The sequence below is a fragment of the Aegilops tauschii genome, chromosome 5 (assembly GCF_002575655.3).
Source record: "Aegilops tauschii subsp. strangulata cultivar AL8/78 chromosome 5, Aet v6.0, whole genome shotgun sequence".
Classification (NCBI taxonomy): Eukaryota; Viridiplantae; Streptophyta; class Magnoliopsida; order Poales; family Poaceae; genus Aegilops; species Aegilops tauschii.
The window spans coordinates 229,906,234-229,923,574 of NC_053039.3; positions in this window are offsets into that span (position 1 = coordinate 229,906,234).

Genomic DNA, 17,341 nt, shown 5'->3' on the forward strand with positions numbered 1-17,341 from the left:
GAGTGGTCTTGGCAATGAACTCCTGAGCACCAGGTGCTCCTTGCCTGGCATCCTCCTGAGGGAAACATGCTGCGAAGCACGCCTCCACGTGGTGCCCGAGCGCCTCCCTCGTGATGTTGGCTAGGTCTGAGGCCCTCCAGAAGAGAGCCCCCGAGCACTGCCCGAGGAGGGCGCTGGGCGTGCCTTCCTATGAGAGGGAGGGAGGCGCCCCATGCGCGGGCGCCGGTCCTGACGAGGCACCACTTGCGGCGCCGTTCCCCTGAGGCCCTGTGCGGAGTAGCTGCTTCTTCTTGGGGACGACCTCAGGAGGGTACTGCGCTGCATTGTTGTCGGGGTCTTCAATTGATGCTGCTTGGAAGGCGCGCTCGAGGGAGCACACCGCATCTCTTTCTTCGCAGGGGACTGTGATGATCCCGCCGCTTCCTGGCATCTTGAGGACGTTGTAGCCGTGGTGTGTCACTGCCATGAACTTGGCCAGGGCCAGATACCCGAGGATGGCGTTGTATGAAAGACGGATGTGGGCAACGTCGAAGTCGATGAGCTCGGTGCGGTAGTTCTCGCCCTGTCCGAAGGTGACAGGGAGGCGGACCTGCCCTATCGGGGTGGTGGAGCCGTCGGTTACTCCTAAGAAAGGCTTGGTAGGTTGAAGCTGATCATATGGCTCTTGAAGGCTATCGAACGTCTCGACGGACAAGACGTTGAGCCCTGCGCCGCCGTCGATGAGGGTCTTGGTGACTTGCACGTTGCTGATGACGGGTGAGCAGAGCATCGGGAGGGCGCCAGCGGTGGCCGCACACTTGAGTTGGTCTGCTGAGCTGAAAGTGATTGCGCACTTGGACCACCTGAGCGGGCGCGTGGCCTCGGGCCTGGGGAGGACCGCGTTCACCTCGTGAGCAAACTGCTTGAAGATGCGCTGAGAGGCTGGGGCCTGAGCTCCGCCCAAGATGCAGGTGATAGCACGCGACTCTTGGAAGCCCCCAGCCCTCGTCCTGATGGTGGTCGTCGTTCCTTCTTGGCGGTGGCGGCAGCAGAGGAAGGCCAGCGTTGCCCTGGGGGCGGTCCTCGCGAGGCTGATCCCTCCATGCGACCTGACGAGGCTGGTCCTGCCAACGATCTTCGCGAGGCCGGTCGCACCACTCCTGGCAAGGGCCACGATCGTCCCGGCGTCCTCCGCCACGTCCTCCTCCTGGGCCGTAGCCCTGGTCGTTGAGCTCGGGGCGTCGACCGAGGCGTCCATCTCGAATGGCCCTGAGCTCTTGACAATCGTTAGTGTTGTGACTGTGGACGTTGTGGAAGGCGCAGAACGGACAGCTGCTCTTGGACGACTCGGGAAGGTCCCGTCTGCGCTTGGTCTCCGGCTCCGCTGCAAGCACGGCCACCCCCTTGCGCTTCACGTCCTTGGCCTTCGCCTTCTTCTCCTCAGGGTCGGCAGCCGGGAGCTCGAGGAGGGAAAGGCGTCCTTCCTCAGCTCTTGCGCACTTGGTCGCCAGGTTGAACAGCTCCAAGGTTGTGAACAACTCCTCGTCGATGGCGAGCTCCTCCTTCATTTTGACACCGCAGACGCCATCAGAAAACGCGGAGATGATGGCCTCGTCCGTCACCTTGGGGATCTTGAGGCGAACGTTGTTGAAGCGCTGGATGTACTTTTGCAGGGTCTCTCCTGGCTGCTGCTTGATGCGGCGCAGGTCACCCGCGGCCGGAGGGCGGTCGCGAGTGCCCTGGAAGTTGGCGACGAAGCGGTCGCGCATCTTGTTCCAGGAGGAGATCGAGCCCGGGGGTAGGTTCAGGAGCCACGAGCAAGCGCCATCCTTGAGAGCCATGGGGAACCAGTTCGCCATGACTTTTTCGTCGCTGTTGGCCGCCTCGATGCTCAGCTTGTAGAGCTGCAGGAACTCCGCAGGGTCGGGGGTGTCGTCATAGCGAGGAGGCAGGTCTAGCTTGAACTTGCCCAGCCAGGCGACGCTACGCAGCTCGGGAGTGAAGGCGCGGCAGCCTGCGGCGGCCACCGGGACCCTTTGCTGATGCGGGGCCTGCCCTTGATGCCCGCGCACCGCCGCCGCAAGCGGCGCACGGTCTTGTCGCAGTGGTGTTGGGAGTGCGGGAACATTCTGTTGCGGCCGGGGAACTTCTTGGTAGCTTCCTTCTTCTCACACAGGCGCCCGGCGCGGTGGGTCACACCGGGGGGCCGCACGCCTTGGTGCCAGGACGCCGTCTTGGTGCAGGGTGGTGGAGGCGCTCCGTGGGCCACGTCGCCCATAGCTGGCGGAGGGCGAGGCAGCGAGAGGGATGGCGCAGGAGAGCCCCCTGCGGCACTGACGAGCTCGGCGATGCGGTCCAGCCAATCTTCGTAGAGGTCGTCGACGGGGCAGTAGCGCAGGAGCTCGCGTGCCATGAGCAGCGCGGCCTGCGCGTCCGTGGGAGCACGACGAGCGTGAGACAATGAGCCGGCCGGGGTCAGCGACGGAGTGGCGGTGCGGCTGTCCCGCCGCACCGAGGGGTGCAGCGAGGATGCTTGCTGCTCGCTCCCGCCGGGCCAGTGGCGGCGTTGGCGGCAGGCGACGAGGAACGGCGGGGAGGCCCGCCGACAGGAGCGATCTGAGCGACGCGGGTGGCGAGGGCGGCCCGACGCTCAGCGCGGGCTCGACGAGCGTCCGCCATGGATGCAATGAAGCGACAGGACGCGGATCGACGGAAGAAAAGCTTCGGCGCACCCCTACCTGGCGTGCCAAATGTCGGATTTCGGGTTCCGACAAAACCCTTGAGGTTCGAACACTGGGGTGTGTGCGAAGATCTCTCCCTACCTAATCACGCCCTTAGCCTCACCACAATCTCAAAGCTTAGCTCGACGAACTCGCAACACAAGAGACACGAGATTTATACTGGTTCGGGACACCGTTGTGGTGTAATATCCTACTCCAGTGTGGTGTGGTGGATTGCCTCTTGGGCTGAGGATGAACAGTTACAAGGGAAGAACAGCCTCATGAGGGGAGGTGTTCTTGTGCTTGGTGAGTGTGAGGATGGTCCGAATCCATCCGTTTTCAGTTGCCTCCTACTGCGGTGGCTAGTCCTATTTATAGTGGCCCTGGTCCTCTCCCCAAGTATTGAGCGGGAAGGGAGCCAACAACGGCCAAATTCGAAGGGAGACAACTAGTACAAGTTATCCTGACTAAAGGTGGTCTTCGCCTGCCAAAGGCTCTGGTGGTGACGCCGTCTTGGGCTCCACGGTGACCTCTGTCTTGCCGTCCTGCTGGTCTTGGTCACGTTGCACCGATATGGAAACATTTCCCTGATGCCTCGGGACTCCTCGCATGAACTTGCCCCTTTAGCACCAAAGAGGAAACGAGGACACTGCGCGCGCTGGCACCCGCCTCGCTCCGGTCGTGATGGCTTGCGTCACAGGAACCTCGCGAGGTGTCCCTTGCCTTGATCTCTCCGCCCCTTGCGAGCCAGCCTGGTGAGGTCGCTCCTGCGGAGGTCTTATGTCGTCCGCCTCGCGAGGCTTGGCCCCTCACGAGGGTCTTGAGTGTTTGCTGGTGAAGAAGGGTCGTACAGGACCGCTGGTGGAGCCACGCCGTGGGCCGCAGGCAGGCAAGTCTGGGGACCCCCGTTCCCAGGACGCTAACAATACGTTTCCGTTCTTATGTACATCCCACACAGTCAATCCAGGGAAAACGTTTCCGTTCGGATGTACATCCCACACGGTTTTATGGATACGCTCGTGTGTGAAAGGTGTAACTATCACACACGCTCTGCCTTGGTTAACTGTTTGCTTTCATTAACTACATCACACATGATTTGATGTAGAAAACTGTGTGGCATTGGGCTATCCATCGCAAGCGCTTTTACTGCTAGAACCATAAAGGTCCATGACCGTCTGTTCTATTTTTATTTTTGCCTGTAATTTATTATTCTAATTGGAAATTTTGAAATATGAAACGTGCAATTCAAATTCTCAGCACAATGGTTCAACAACGAATCCATAAATAAATTTGCCAGTACAATATGTTCAGTAATTACAGGATTAGGCAGCAATTAACTATGATGAACCGTAGTATTTAAAAGCGGTAAAGGTGAAGAGACAAGTGTAAATCATTTTGATTGCCGATGGTGTTGAAGAAGCGGAATGCCCATAATGTGCCTTCCTGCATGCCATAGGCACGAACCACTTTTGTCCAACCCCTTGTGATGATCGCCCGCCCATCCTTCACCGCCTTCAGGAAGACTTCTAGAGCATTATCATGGTAGCATGAATTATATACTTTAACCTTAGTTGCCTCCACTCCGGTCATGTAGTTTGCAAGGTAATCATCAGTAAATAGCTTCGGAAACCACTGAAAAGAGAAAAATATCAGATATTGAGGTCTAATAGAGTAACTTGTTGTGGGCAGGGGGAAAAGGCAACACATTACTTACCATCCTAAAGTTCACTGTTGTCTTCGACAAAGTGTAAATAAAGAGCTTAATTCCAATCACCCGTTTCTTTCGCCTAACAATCTTTCTTCGACAAAGTGTAAATAAAGAGTTTTCATGAATATCTCATTGCCCCATAGGCAAAAGGGATCGAAGCGTGGATCAGTACCCCTCATATATGTACCTACAAGCAACCAGTAAATGTTAGAAGCTAAACTGAGATTGCACAAATGATGTAAAATACAACTACCTATGTTCCTAAGTACAAGTATTTTTTGAGATTTCAATATGAACTACATACAGATGTATATAGAATTATAGATATAGTTTAGATTAGATTCACTCATTTTGCTCCTTATGTAGTCTATATTGGAATCTCTAAAAATACTTATATTTAGGAATAGATGGTGTATAAGACATGGGATGCAGCTAACCTCGACGGCAAACAACAACATCGCCCATTGTAGCCTTGTGTAAGTACATGGAAAACCAATGTTAACTACAACAGGGTTAACATCCACCAAAAATAGCAAATGGTAATAAAACGGCAGCATCTGTAGTGATATCTGCATTTCGAAAGAGTAGCACGGTAGCAAAGGGACGGATTAAAAAATGGATACAACTGTTAATTGCAACAGGCTTAACAACATCCTAATTCATGTTTTGTAAGTTTGTAGCCAATGAAATACAACTCTTTAAAAATGGATACAACTGTTAATTGCAACATGCTTAATGGCCATTGAAACCGGTACTGATAAAAATGCAATTGGCAGATTTAAACATCACAGGGCAGGTGCTGCCAGAGGAGATAATGGCCCAGTTGTCTATAAAAAGGTAGGGAAAATAGCTCAAACGTGTTAGGCATGTTTACTACAACATGCTTAATACATCGACAGTACAAAACATAGCCATTAATTGCAACTGATATTGGTAAGATTGAACTGGTGGGTACATACTTGGTAACTCCTGAGAGGTAGTTGCTGGGGCACTTCATCTTGGCTAGAGCCCGCCCAAAGTCAGCGGCGGCGGAAACGAGCTGTTCCTCCGGGTCGAAGCGTGGATCAGTGCCACTGACATGTGTATCTACATGCAACCAGTAAATGGTAGACGTTAAACTGCAATTGCACAAATGATGTGAAATACTGTAAGACATGGGATGCAGCTAACCTTGACGGCAAACAACAGCATCGGCCGTTATGACCCTGTGTAAGTACATGGACAAGCATGTTAAGTACAACAGGGTTAGCATCCACCAAAAATAGCAAATGGGGCAGCATCTCTAGTATATCTTCATTGCGGAGAGTAGCATGGTAGAAAATGGACAGATTAAAAAATGGATACAACTGTTAAATGCAACAGGCTTAACAACATCCTAAGTCATGTTTTGTAAGTTTATAGCCATTGAAATGCAACTGTTTAAAAATGGATTCAACTTTTAATTGCAACAGGCTTAATAGACATTGAAACCGGTACTGATAAGAATGCAATTGGCATAGTTAAACATCAGAAGGTAGGTGCTGCCAGAGCAGAGAATGGCCCAGATGTCTATAAAAAGGTAGGGATAGTAGAAAAAATGTGTTGGGCATGTTTACTAGAACATGCTTAATACATCGACCGTACAGAACATAGCCATTAATTGCAACTGGTATTGGTAAGATTGAACTGGTGAGTACATACTTGGTAAGTCCTGAGAGGTAGTTGCTGGGGCACTTCATCTTGGCCAGAGCTCGCCCAAAGTCAGCGACGGCGGAGGCGAGCTGTTCCTCCGGGTCGAAGCGTGGATCAGTGCCACTGACATGTGTACCTACAGGCAACCAGTAAATGGGTAGAAGTTAAACTGCAATTGCACAAATTATGTGAAATAATGTAAGACATGGGATGCAGCTCACCTCGACGGCAAACAAAAGCATCGGTCGTTATGACCCTGCGTAAGTACATGGACAGGCATGTTAAGTGCAACAGGGTTAGCATCCACTAAAAATAGCAAATGGGCAGCATCTCTAGTGATATCCTGAGTCATGTATTGTAAGTTTGTTGCTGGTATTGGTGAAATTGAGCTGGACACGATAATATTTGAACATCACACACTGTGTAGTACTAAAATAAACAAGGTACGAACATGCTTAATACATCAACTGTACAAATCATAGCCGTTGTAAGTGGTATTGGTAAGATTTAGCTGGTCAGATCTTACCTGTTAAGTCCTGGGGGGTAGTCGCTGGGGGATTTCATCTGGGCTAGAGCCTGCACCATGTCGGCGGCGGCGGAGGCGAGGTGTTCCTTCGGGTCAACACGCACAGCGGCCATCGCGCCATGGACCGCCATCAGCTCCTGGCGGGGGGGATTTGGAGGCATGAGGATGTTTCGCAGGCGCCATTTAAGCAATCAGGCCGGGGACGTGATAGAGATCGGTGGGTTACCTGACTGGATCCGAGCAGAACATAGGTGTGGTTGAAGCTGTGGTTGCGGCGGCAGCGGTTTGAGATGCTGGTAGGGGGAGGCGCGAGGGAGGGGGGATACTGAGGGGAAGGGGATGTGGTTGGAGGAATGAATTCTGAAATCGGGCGCCTAATGAAAATTTCGGTGCGAAATTTGAAACTTGGGCGAGGGAAACACACAACGCACAGGAAGCGCGTAAAATACTTGTGTGCCAGAAAAAAGAAAGTTGGCAGATCCCGTCTCCAAAAAAATGTACATGTGTACTTGATTTTTTCGGTCAATGGTATGCCTAGTTTATTAGGAAATATCGCACAGGTAACTGACTTATGGGTCATTAACGCAAAAAACACAGACGGGTACAGCTTAGAAACCGTGTGTTTTGTGATCTTCTAATGATTAACGCAAAAAAACGCACACGGGCACACATGCTAATCAATGCTCAAAGCCCTCAAAGGATGCTCTTACTGACATTGTACGTTAATACTACAAACTTAAAGTACTACTGGTAATTTGCTCTAATACTACAAACTTAAAGTACTTCTCACATGCTGCCATCAGGGCATGCTGGCCAGACGCCGGCATTCTCCTTCCCGGCCTTGTAGGCGGCAGCCCACCGTGCTTCGATCTCCGCCAAGCTCTCCTCACCACGGCGTGCGGCCTCTTTTTTCTTGCGGCGGTTGGACTCTCTTTTCTTGACTGCTTTCTACCTTTTCCGCTCCTTCTGTGCGGCTTTGGCCGCCTCTAGATCCACCACCCATTCGGCCATGGCAGCCTCAAAGTCCGCCCATGTAACTGTCTGGCCGCCGGCGGCGATGAACTTCGCGCGGCGAGATGCCATCGCTTCCTTACCATGTGCGCGGTCGCGGGTGGCGAGGAACGTGGCGCGGCGGGATGCCATCGCTTCCTTACCAGTTACAGTGCGCCGCGGTGCCATGGACGACACCTGGAGAGAGCTCTGGGCCGGAGGGGCCGGGCAGCCGAACAGTGCGGTGGTATTCAAGAGCTCAACCACAAACGACAACAGAAATTTGGCTTCCCTTACAATTTCACTCGTTCATTATCGCACACGGTTCATCTCCGTCGCTTCCGGAAACAGTGTGCGCTGAGCCTATTGTGTGTTGCATTATGATTGGCCGGACCACGGCCACGCGGATCGCGCGTGTGCACTGTTGGATGCGCCGCAATCGAACGGCAATCCACATCCCTCACATCACACCCGTGCACCTGTAGCTGGATTGGATTTATATGCGCTAAATGCCTAGAAAATGCACATAATCCCCTAAATATGGTAATGAGCCTCGAAAAATGTCAAATTTGAACACGGTGATTTGCAGGGTGTATGTTCGTCGTAGAATCCATGGCAAAGAATGAAGAAAATGTGGATTCCCTTTCAATCTTCAGGATTTCCCTTTCGAAAGGATGGAACTTCCTCGGTGATGGTTCGATTTATGAAGGGCGTGCGTGACAACATAAGCCAAACCTTCTCAATTTTTTACCAAGGCATGGTGAGGTCATACCATGGCACCATGCCAGGCGTCATGTTTTTTAAGCATTTATTTCATTTTTTATAGTTGAAAACCCAACAAACAGACATTTGTGGTTGACTATTGCCACACATTTCATCGAAATATCTGTCCATTCCTTGTAAAAGGCATGAGAATTTACTAAATGGCACGAGCATGGTTTTCTAGGCCGTTCTTGTGGACCCTTTCATGCATCGATTGTTTGAACTTGAATTATGCGCACTAATTCCTAGGAAATGCACATAATCCCCTAAATATGGAAAATGAACCCGGAAAAGTGCCAAATTGAACACGGTGATTTGCAGGTTGTATGTTCATCGTAGAAAAAACTCGTGGACAAAGGACAAAGGAAATTTGGACCCCCCCCTTCAATCTTGGTGATTTCCCCTTTGAAACCATAAAACTTCCTCGGTGATGGTTCGATTTATGGAAGGCGCGCATCACGGCATAAGGAAAACATTCTCCAATTTTTACTAGGGCATGGTGAGGCCATACCATGGCACCAAGCCAGGCGTCATGTTTTCCAACCATGTGTTTCATTTTTTGTATAGTTGTTAACCGAGTAAACGACGCGTTTATGGTTGACTATTGCCACACATTTCCTTAAAATATCTGCCCATTCCTTGTAAAAGGCATGAGAATGTGCTAAATAACACGAGCATGGTTTTCCAGACCGTTCTTGTGCTCCTTTTCATGCACCGATTGTTCGAATTTTAATTATGTCCATTAATGCCTAGAAAATGCACATAATCCCCTAAATATTGTAAATGAGCCCAGGAAAATGTCAAATTTGAACATGTTGCATTTGAGGTGGTATGTTGATCGTTGGAAAAAAACTGCATGACAAACTAGGACGGAAATTAGGATTCCACTTCAATCTTGGGGATTTTCCCTCTCGAAAGCATGGAACTTCCTCGGTGATGGTTCAATTTATGAAGGGAGTGCATGACGACATAAGCCAAACCTTCTCAAATTTTTACCAGGGCATGGTGAGGTCATACCATGGCACCATGCCAGGCATAATATTTTTAAGCATTTATTTTATTTTTTCTATGTTGAAAACCCAACAAACAAACATTTGTGGTTAACTATTGCCACACATTCCATCAAAATATCTGTCCATTCCTTGTAAAAGGCATGAGAATTTACTAAATGGCACGAGCATGGTTTTCTAGGCCGTTCTTGTGGACCCTTTCATGCATCGGTTGTTTGAACTTGAATTATGCGCATTAATGCCTAGGAAATCCACATAATCCCCTAAATATGGCAAATGAACCCAGAGAAGTGCCAAATTTGAACACGGTGATTTGCAGGTTGTACGCTCATCATAGAAAAAAACTCGTGGACAAAGGACAAAGGAAATTTGGATTCCCCTTCAATCTTGGTGATTTCCCCCTCGAAACCATGAAACTTCCTCGGATGATGGTTCATTTTATGAAAGGCGCGCATCACGACATAAGGAAAACATTCTCCAATTTTTACCAGGGGCATGGTGAGGCCATACCATAGCACCACACCAGGCGTCATGTTTTCCGACCATGTGTTTCATTTTTTGTATAGCACGAGCATGGTTTTCCAGACCGTTCTTTTGCACCTTTTCATGCACCGATTGTTCGAATTTGAATTATGTGCATAATTAATGCCTAGAAAATGCACACAATCCCCTAAATATGGTAAATGAGTTCGGAAAAATGTCAAATTTGAACACGTTTCATTTGAGGCGGTATGTTGATCATTGGAAAAAAACTGAAAGACAAACTAGGACGGAAATTTGGATTCCCCTTCAATCTTGGTGATTTCCCTCTCGAAAGCATTGAACTTCCTCGGTGATGGTTCGATTTATGAAGGGCATGCATGACGACATAAATCAAACCTTCTCAGCTTTTAACCAGGGCACGGTGAGGCCATACCATGGCACCATGCCAGCCGTCATGTTTTTCAAGCACATATTTCATTGTTCTATAGTTCATAACCCAGTAAATGACGCGTTTGTGGTTGACTCCATTGAAATCTCTGCCCATTCCTTGTAAAAGGCTTGAGAAATTACTAAATACCACGAGTGTGGTTTTTCTAGACCGTTCTTGTGCACCCTTTCATGCACCAATTGTTTGAATTTGAATTACGTGCATTAATGCCTACAAAATGCACATAATTCCCTAAATATTGTAAATGAACCCGGAAAAGTGTCAAATTTGAACACGGTGATTAGCAGGGTTTATGTTCATCGTAGAAAAAAACTCATGGATGAAAGACAAAGGAAATTTGGATTCCCATTCAATCTCGGTGATTTACTATCGCACACAGTTCATCTCCGTCGCCTCTGCGAACTGTGTGTGTTCATTGACACATGCAAAAGGAAAACAAAACCCTCGCGCACTTCGTCCCCACTCACTCGCCGCGTACTCCTCCACAACTCTGCACCCTAAGCTGGACGGCTGTTGGCGGCGGCCGTAGGTCGCGCTCCAAACGGCACCGGATTTCGCCTCCACCGCTTTCCGCCGCCTATCTGCACCGACAATCTAGACTCTGGTCGACTGGGGTCTTCTGTGGGATTGGGCCGAGGATTTTTCTCATGGAGAAGGTAATCAACTTAATTAGTGAAATATTCACTCATCTCTTATCGCAGTCCGTCCGTCACTGTTAATCAACCGGCGGAAATCGCCGTGGAATCATTTTTGTTCTAGCTGATTCGTGGGTGTTCATTCATGTGTGCACAGTGCGAGCACAAATCGGGCAACTGTGGTCATGGTCAGTCGGAAACGAAGTTCTATCTCACCATTCCGGATGACTTCAGGGAGCGCTCAGTATATTCAATATCAACCTACCACGGTCGGCATGGCCTAAAATTGTGAACATATACCGTCTGTTCCTACATTATCTATATATTTGCATCATTATGGTGTCGTCCGCATACTGGAGGTGGGTCAGACCTCCGTCGCCTATGAGATGGGGGCAAATCCCCTAATATGGCCAGCTCGTTTGGCCAAGTCTAGGATCGTTGCCAAAGCATCGACCACAAGATTGAAGAGAAATGGGGAGAGAGGGTCTCCTTGCCGCACCCCTTGTCTTGTCAGGAAATACGGGCCGACCTCCCCATTTATGTTGACAGCCGTGCGCCCACTCGTGACAAGCTGCATAACCCGCACAATCCAGTGCGGGTAGAAGCCACGCTTCATCAGCACCTCCCAATGGAAGGACCAATGTACAGTGTCGTACGCCTTATGGAAGTCAATTTTGAGGAACACCGCGCAGAGGCGTTTGCTCTTGACTTCATGAATGACCTCATGGAGAACGAGGATCCCGTCCAAAATATACCGTCCTTTCGTGAAGGCCGTATGGTTCGGATGGTGGATCCGGGGGCGATCAGGTCCGCCCTAGTGGCGTACCCTTTGGCCAGAATCCGAAAAAGTACGTTGAGAACCGTGATTGGTCGGAACTGCCTAATGTCTGACGCGCCCGGGTCCTTCGAGATCAAGGAGATGATCCCGTAATTGAGGCGAGAGACATCCAAAGTTCCTCGAGAGAGCTTAAGGAACAGGTCGAGGATTACATCTTTGACCATAGGCCAGAATGCCTGGAAGAAGCGGACCGGCAGACCATTGGGACCCGGGGCCGAGGCCGGGTTCATTGCTTTCACAAAAGTCTCGACCTCGGTGGCATCGAAGGGAGCGAGGAGAGCAGCATTCTCCGCTGGGGAGATTTGTTGGCTAGGCGTCCATATGTGGTCTGCTAGAGAGACACCACCCCTAGGTCGCCCGGCAAATAGCGACTTATAGAATCCGTCCACATGGGTCCGGATCGCTGGTGGGTCCTGAAATAGCTATCCTCCTTCCCACAAAAGGGGAATGGAGCAGCGTCTACGACGGCCATTAGCAATGGCTTGGAAGTAGGCAGTGTTGGCATCGCCAAACAGCTCCCAGTTCATAGAACCCCGTTGGCGCCAATATTCCTCTTCTTTAGAGTAGATGTCCATAATAGAATCTTCGAGGTTGTATCTATGAGTCCATTCTTCTGCAGAGATGCCCGAGGTGTCCGCACGAAGGTCAAGGGAGTGAATCTCCTCAAGAAGGGACGCCTTCTGGACCCGAAGGTCCCTCCCTACGTTGGCGCCCCAACCCTTCATGAATTGCCTAGAGCGCTTGGACAGGTGGTGCCACTCGTCCAAGATAGACATCTACCTATGAGGCTCATTCTGCGACAATGTCCAATGCGCCTGGATGGCCGCAATGAAGCCTGGCTGTCGGAGCCAGAAAGCCTCGAACCGGAAGCGAGGGGGAGGGCGAGGTCTCTCATCCCTGGAGGATAAGAGGAGAGACACATGGTCGGAACCGATGCGCGTAATAGCCTGAAGAGAAGCCAAGGGGAACCGAAGTTCCCAGTCAGGGGTAACGAATAACCGGTCAGGAACACTAAGGGTCGAGGCAACCTGTCTATTAGTCCAGGTAAATCTAGCCCCGACCCTGTCAAGCTCCCGAAGGCCTATGTCCGCAACCCAGTCGTTAAACCACTGGCTCTCTGCAGGATCAATCCGAGAGTTACTCTTCTCCGCAGCAGAGCGGAGGAGGTTGAAGTCCCCTCCCAGCACCACCGGAAGGTAGCAGACGCGATCTTGGAGTGGAGATCAACCAAGAAAGCAGTCGAGCGACTATGGTCAGCCAGACCGTAGACCACGATGACCTCCCATTTGAAGTTCATATCGCGCTCCCAGACTTCCATACTGACGAAGTGAGATCCACGATCCATGGATCCCACTACAAAGGTGGTGTCCTTCACACCTAGAAGGATGCCACCGGAGTGACCCGCCACTCCACTAGATGGCAGCCAGTGCCAAGCAAACAGGTGTCTACTAAGACGTTCGAGCTCTACTAGGGAGAACTCGGTGCGCATCGTTTCCTGAATCGCTACCACATCTACGGACTCATCACGCATGTACTCAATGAGTTGCCTGCGGCGGCCATCGTGGCTGAAGCCCCACAGGTTCCAGAAAAGGGCGCGCATGACTATTCACCCAACGGGTCCTCCCTGGACCCTATGGTAGTGGAAGCTCTAAGTGCCCGACGCAACTGAGCAGTGCGGGACCGCGTACGACCGCGGGGGTCGGTCTCAAAGAGGCCCCGGCCTCCTACCGGGCGGGGAGTAGGAGGTGGAACCTCCGCGGCTTCTGCCGCCTCGCGCGCTCGGGTGGCCGCGAGATGGCCCTCCAGAACCTCCTTGGCCTAGAGGGACGCGAGCTGCTCTAAAACCAGACCCTTCTCGCCATGGAAAACTATAGCCGAATCGGCAGCAACCTTGGTTAGGTGGTCAAGCGGAATGCCAACTAGTGCAGAGAATGAATCGTCGTAGATGTCATCAGAGTCAAGAGAGGGAGCCTGGGTGGTGGACGAACCTGCGCCGAGGTTGCGGATGGCGGCACGACGCGACGCCTTCTCCACCGCGTTCGGCGAGGCCCCCTCCAGCTGGGGGCCGCCCCAAGCCGAGCACTCTTCCGGGCCGACGAGACCGGTGTGGAAGCACAGTGGGGGCGGCACCTGGACTTGGGCGGCCACGAGGAGGCAGGCGGGGAAGCATCCGCAGGCCCGAGATTCGCGGGAGCTCGTGCAGAAGAGCCCTCCAGCACGCGCACCAGAGACATGAGTCGCAGGGAGGACAGGGGGTGCACATACAGGCTCACCCGACTGTCCCCACTTCCTTCCTCGTCAGATGACGACATCGTAGTAGGAAGGAAGGGAGTAGGCAGGTTAGCGCCGGGAGGGAGGGTAGCGGCCTCGTCCAGCATGGCCGCGATGGCCTCGATGTCCTCAGACTCCTCCCCGGCGCTGGCCTCACGGGATCCGAGCCCCGAGCAGTGGGCAGACGAGGGGCGGGTGGAACTGGCCGGAGGAGGAGCGTCACCAGGGTCCGTAGAGTCATCATCGAAGGCCTCAGAGCGTGGAGAGCGACTGCGGGAGCGACGGTGGTTGCCACGGGGAGCAGCGCTCCCACCCTGACCAGGGGGGCCCAGCTCAGGATCGGCACCACCCCCATCCTCCAGGCTGAGGGGATCAGTGGGAGTCCCACCCTCAATCAAGATGCAGAGATCGTAGCCGACGTCGTTGAAGAACATCTGAATCGTCGTCCTGAGCTTGGAGGGGTCTGGAGACTTGATTTGCACCCGCACGGCCGGGCCCTTGACCAAGGAGGTACCGTCGACAGCAACAAACTTGCCAAGCAGACGGGACATGCCACGGATGACGCCCTCATCCTTGGCATTAGGAGGAAGCCCGCGAATCTGTACCCACACCGTGCAGAGGGTGGCCACCACGAGGGGGTCAACCAAAGGAACCGAGATGCGGACAAAGAGCTGGTTGAGGGCCGGGGTCAGCCTGGCGTTGTGGGTGCCGTAGCGAAAACTGACCGGGTCAGGGAACACCGCGGTGAACTCCTGGTCCGAGATCAGAGCCACCTCCCAATCCCAGCCCGGGTTGAACAGGTGGCGAAGCTCCTCAGAGATGATGGAAGGGGATGCCGTCTTGCCATCCAAGACCGAGATGAGAGTGGTCATGGGCAGGGTGGCCCGAGCCTCGGGGAGGTCCATCTAGAAGAAACCCAGGTCATCCAGCGCGTAGCCGAACAGACTAAGCGCGCCAATGGGCTGATGGTCGGGGCAAAGCCCCGCGGGGTGATCCGTCTTCTTGCAGAGGAAGCAGGCCGGGGGCTGAGTGCAATCCACCTGGCAGTGCGTGGCCAACCCACAGTTGAAGCAGGAGGCCACCACCGCGGCGGACGGAGGCACAGCCGCAACCGTCGGGTTGGTGACCGAGGAAGCCGGGCCACCCGGCTGCGGATGAGCACCCCGCTTCTTCTTCTTCTTCTTCTTCTTCTTCTTCTTCTTCTTCTTCTTCTTGGCAAAACCCCCAGCCATTGCGGTTGTTGTTGTTGGGGCCGGCCAGGGGGGACTCTGCTTGGCGCCGGAGGGTCATAGCGCCGAGGGGGGAAGCCTTCGAGCGCCCGAAACGGGGGGAGACCGGGAGCGGCGGGGAGGGGAGCAGCGGTCCCGGTCCCGACCGCGGCCACACCACGCCTCAGGGGAGTGGTCACGGGTGCGCGCAGAGCGCCAGTCGGAAGCCTCCGCCGCGGCCGGTTCCTTGCCGGGGAGCATGGTCTCTCGGAGCTCCGCCTCCCGCCTCGAGCCGTCCGGCGAGGGGCGTCGCGACTCCTGTGGGGGAGGAGCCTCCCGGCCCACCGCACATCGCTTGGGGCGCGGCCCCACGTCTCCGGCCTCGCGGGTCATCGGAGAGGACCGGCCGGGAGAGGAGGGCGGCAAGGACGGCGGGAGGGGACGAGGGAAGGAGACAGCGCGAGGGGCGGGTGGGGAGCAGAGGACGATGTGGCACTGGGGATCGAACGCGCCTAGGAGAACCCTAGAGAGGGCGTCCCAGCTGGGCCAGAAGGGGGAGCAGGCCCTGAGGCCCATAGTGGGCCGGCCCAGCTGAATGGGCTTGAGGAAGAGAGGGAGTACCCCCTGGCGCAGGCGGCCCAGAAGGCCTGCGTCGGCCCAGCCCATCGCTCGGGGTTCCGAGGAGGGACGGAAGGGTTTCCCCATCCACACCGGGAGCGGGGAGCTACAGCGGCGCCACCGCCAGGGGCGTGGCCGGCGAGGCCGAAGAGGGGCGGAAAGCCCGGAACTTGGGTGCCCCTAGGGACCCAAGGGACGGATTGGACGACGAGGGGAGCAAAGCCCGCGGCGGACCCAGCCGCGCCGACGAGTCCCACCATCATGAGACCGCGGCCAACCCCAAGTCCGCTCTCCCGGCCACCCCCCAGGACAAAGCCCGGGCCCCACGGCCTCGACGGCCAGCCCCGTGGCTGGCGCCATGGCACGATGAGGAAGGTGGTGCAGCAAGGGCGTGCGGTCCTTTCTGCAAAGGAAGAGGGAGGGGAAGGGGGACGGGGGGACGGGGACGACGACGGAAGGGCAACGGGAAGGACGCCGGTGACGGCCTCCATGAGGCGGTCACCGAAGCACCGGGCCGGGCGAAGCATCCCAGCGGCAGCCGCCGCCGCATCAACGCGGTCCTCCTCAGCCGCCACATCTGCCCACCGCGGGCCGCCCGGGCGAGCGAGCGCGAGGAGAGGCGAGGGGGAGGCAGCGGAGACGGGGGAGGAGGAGGCATCCGTGCGGGGGGCTCGGGAGGGGGGCGGAGGCAGGGAGGGAGGCGCCGGCGGGAGCGGCAGCGGCGTCGCCACCGCGGTCGCCTGAGGGCCTCAGCGCGGTCGCCTCGGCCATCCGTCAAGCCCCCGACTCGTTTCTGTAGTGGAAAAATTGTTCATTTTCTTGGCAGGGGCGGTACAAGGGGAATGTGAAAGGTGCCATTGTCATACTAGAAGCAGTGGGTTCACAAGATCTCTGGATATGGCATTCTTTCTTCGGCATGGCTGGTTCTCACAATGATATCAACATGCTTCAGCGTTCTCCAGTGTTCGCAAGCTTGTAGAAGGCCACTCCTCAAAGGTCAACTTTGAGATCAATGGCCACCATTAAAACAAAGGATACTACCTAGCTGATGGTATATATCCTCAGTGGTCAACTCTTGTGAAGACAATACCCAATCCGTAAGGAGAGAAGAGGCAAAGATTTTCCCAAATGCAAGAGAGTGCTAGGAAGGATGTGGAACGTGCTTTTGGTGTGCTTCAATCTCGATGGGGTATCGTTCGAAACCCTAGACTGACATGGTGCACCGAGAAGCTTTGGGAGTTGATGCTGCTTGTGCGATCATGCACAACATGATCGTGGAGGATGAGCGTGATGACAACATCTACGATCAAGGGTTTGATTTTCAGGGTGAAAGTGTTGAGCCTGAGCACCAAGAACCGGCAACGTTTGAACAGTTTGCCAATTTCATCGTGAAATGCGTGATTGGCATACTCATATGCAGCTCCATGCTGACTTGGTTGAACACATGTAGAGCGTGGGTGGTGGAGCCGTGGTC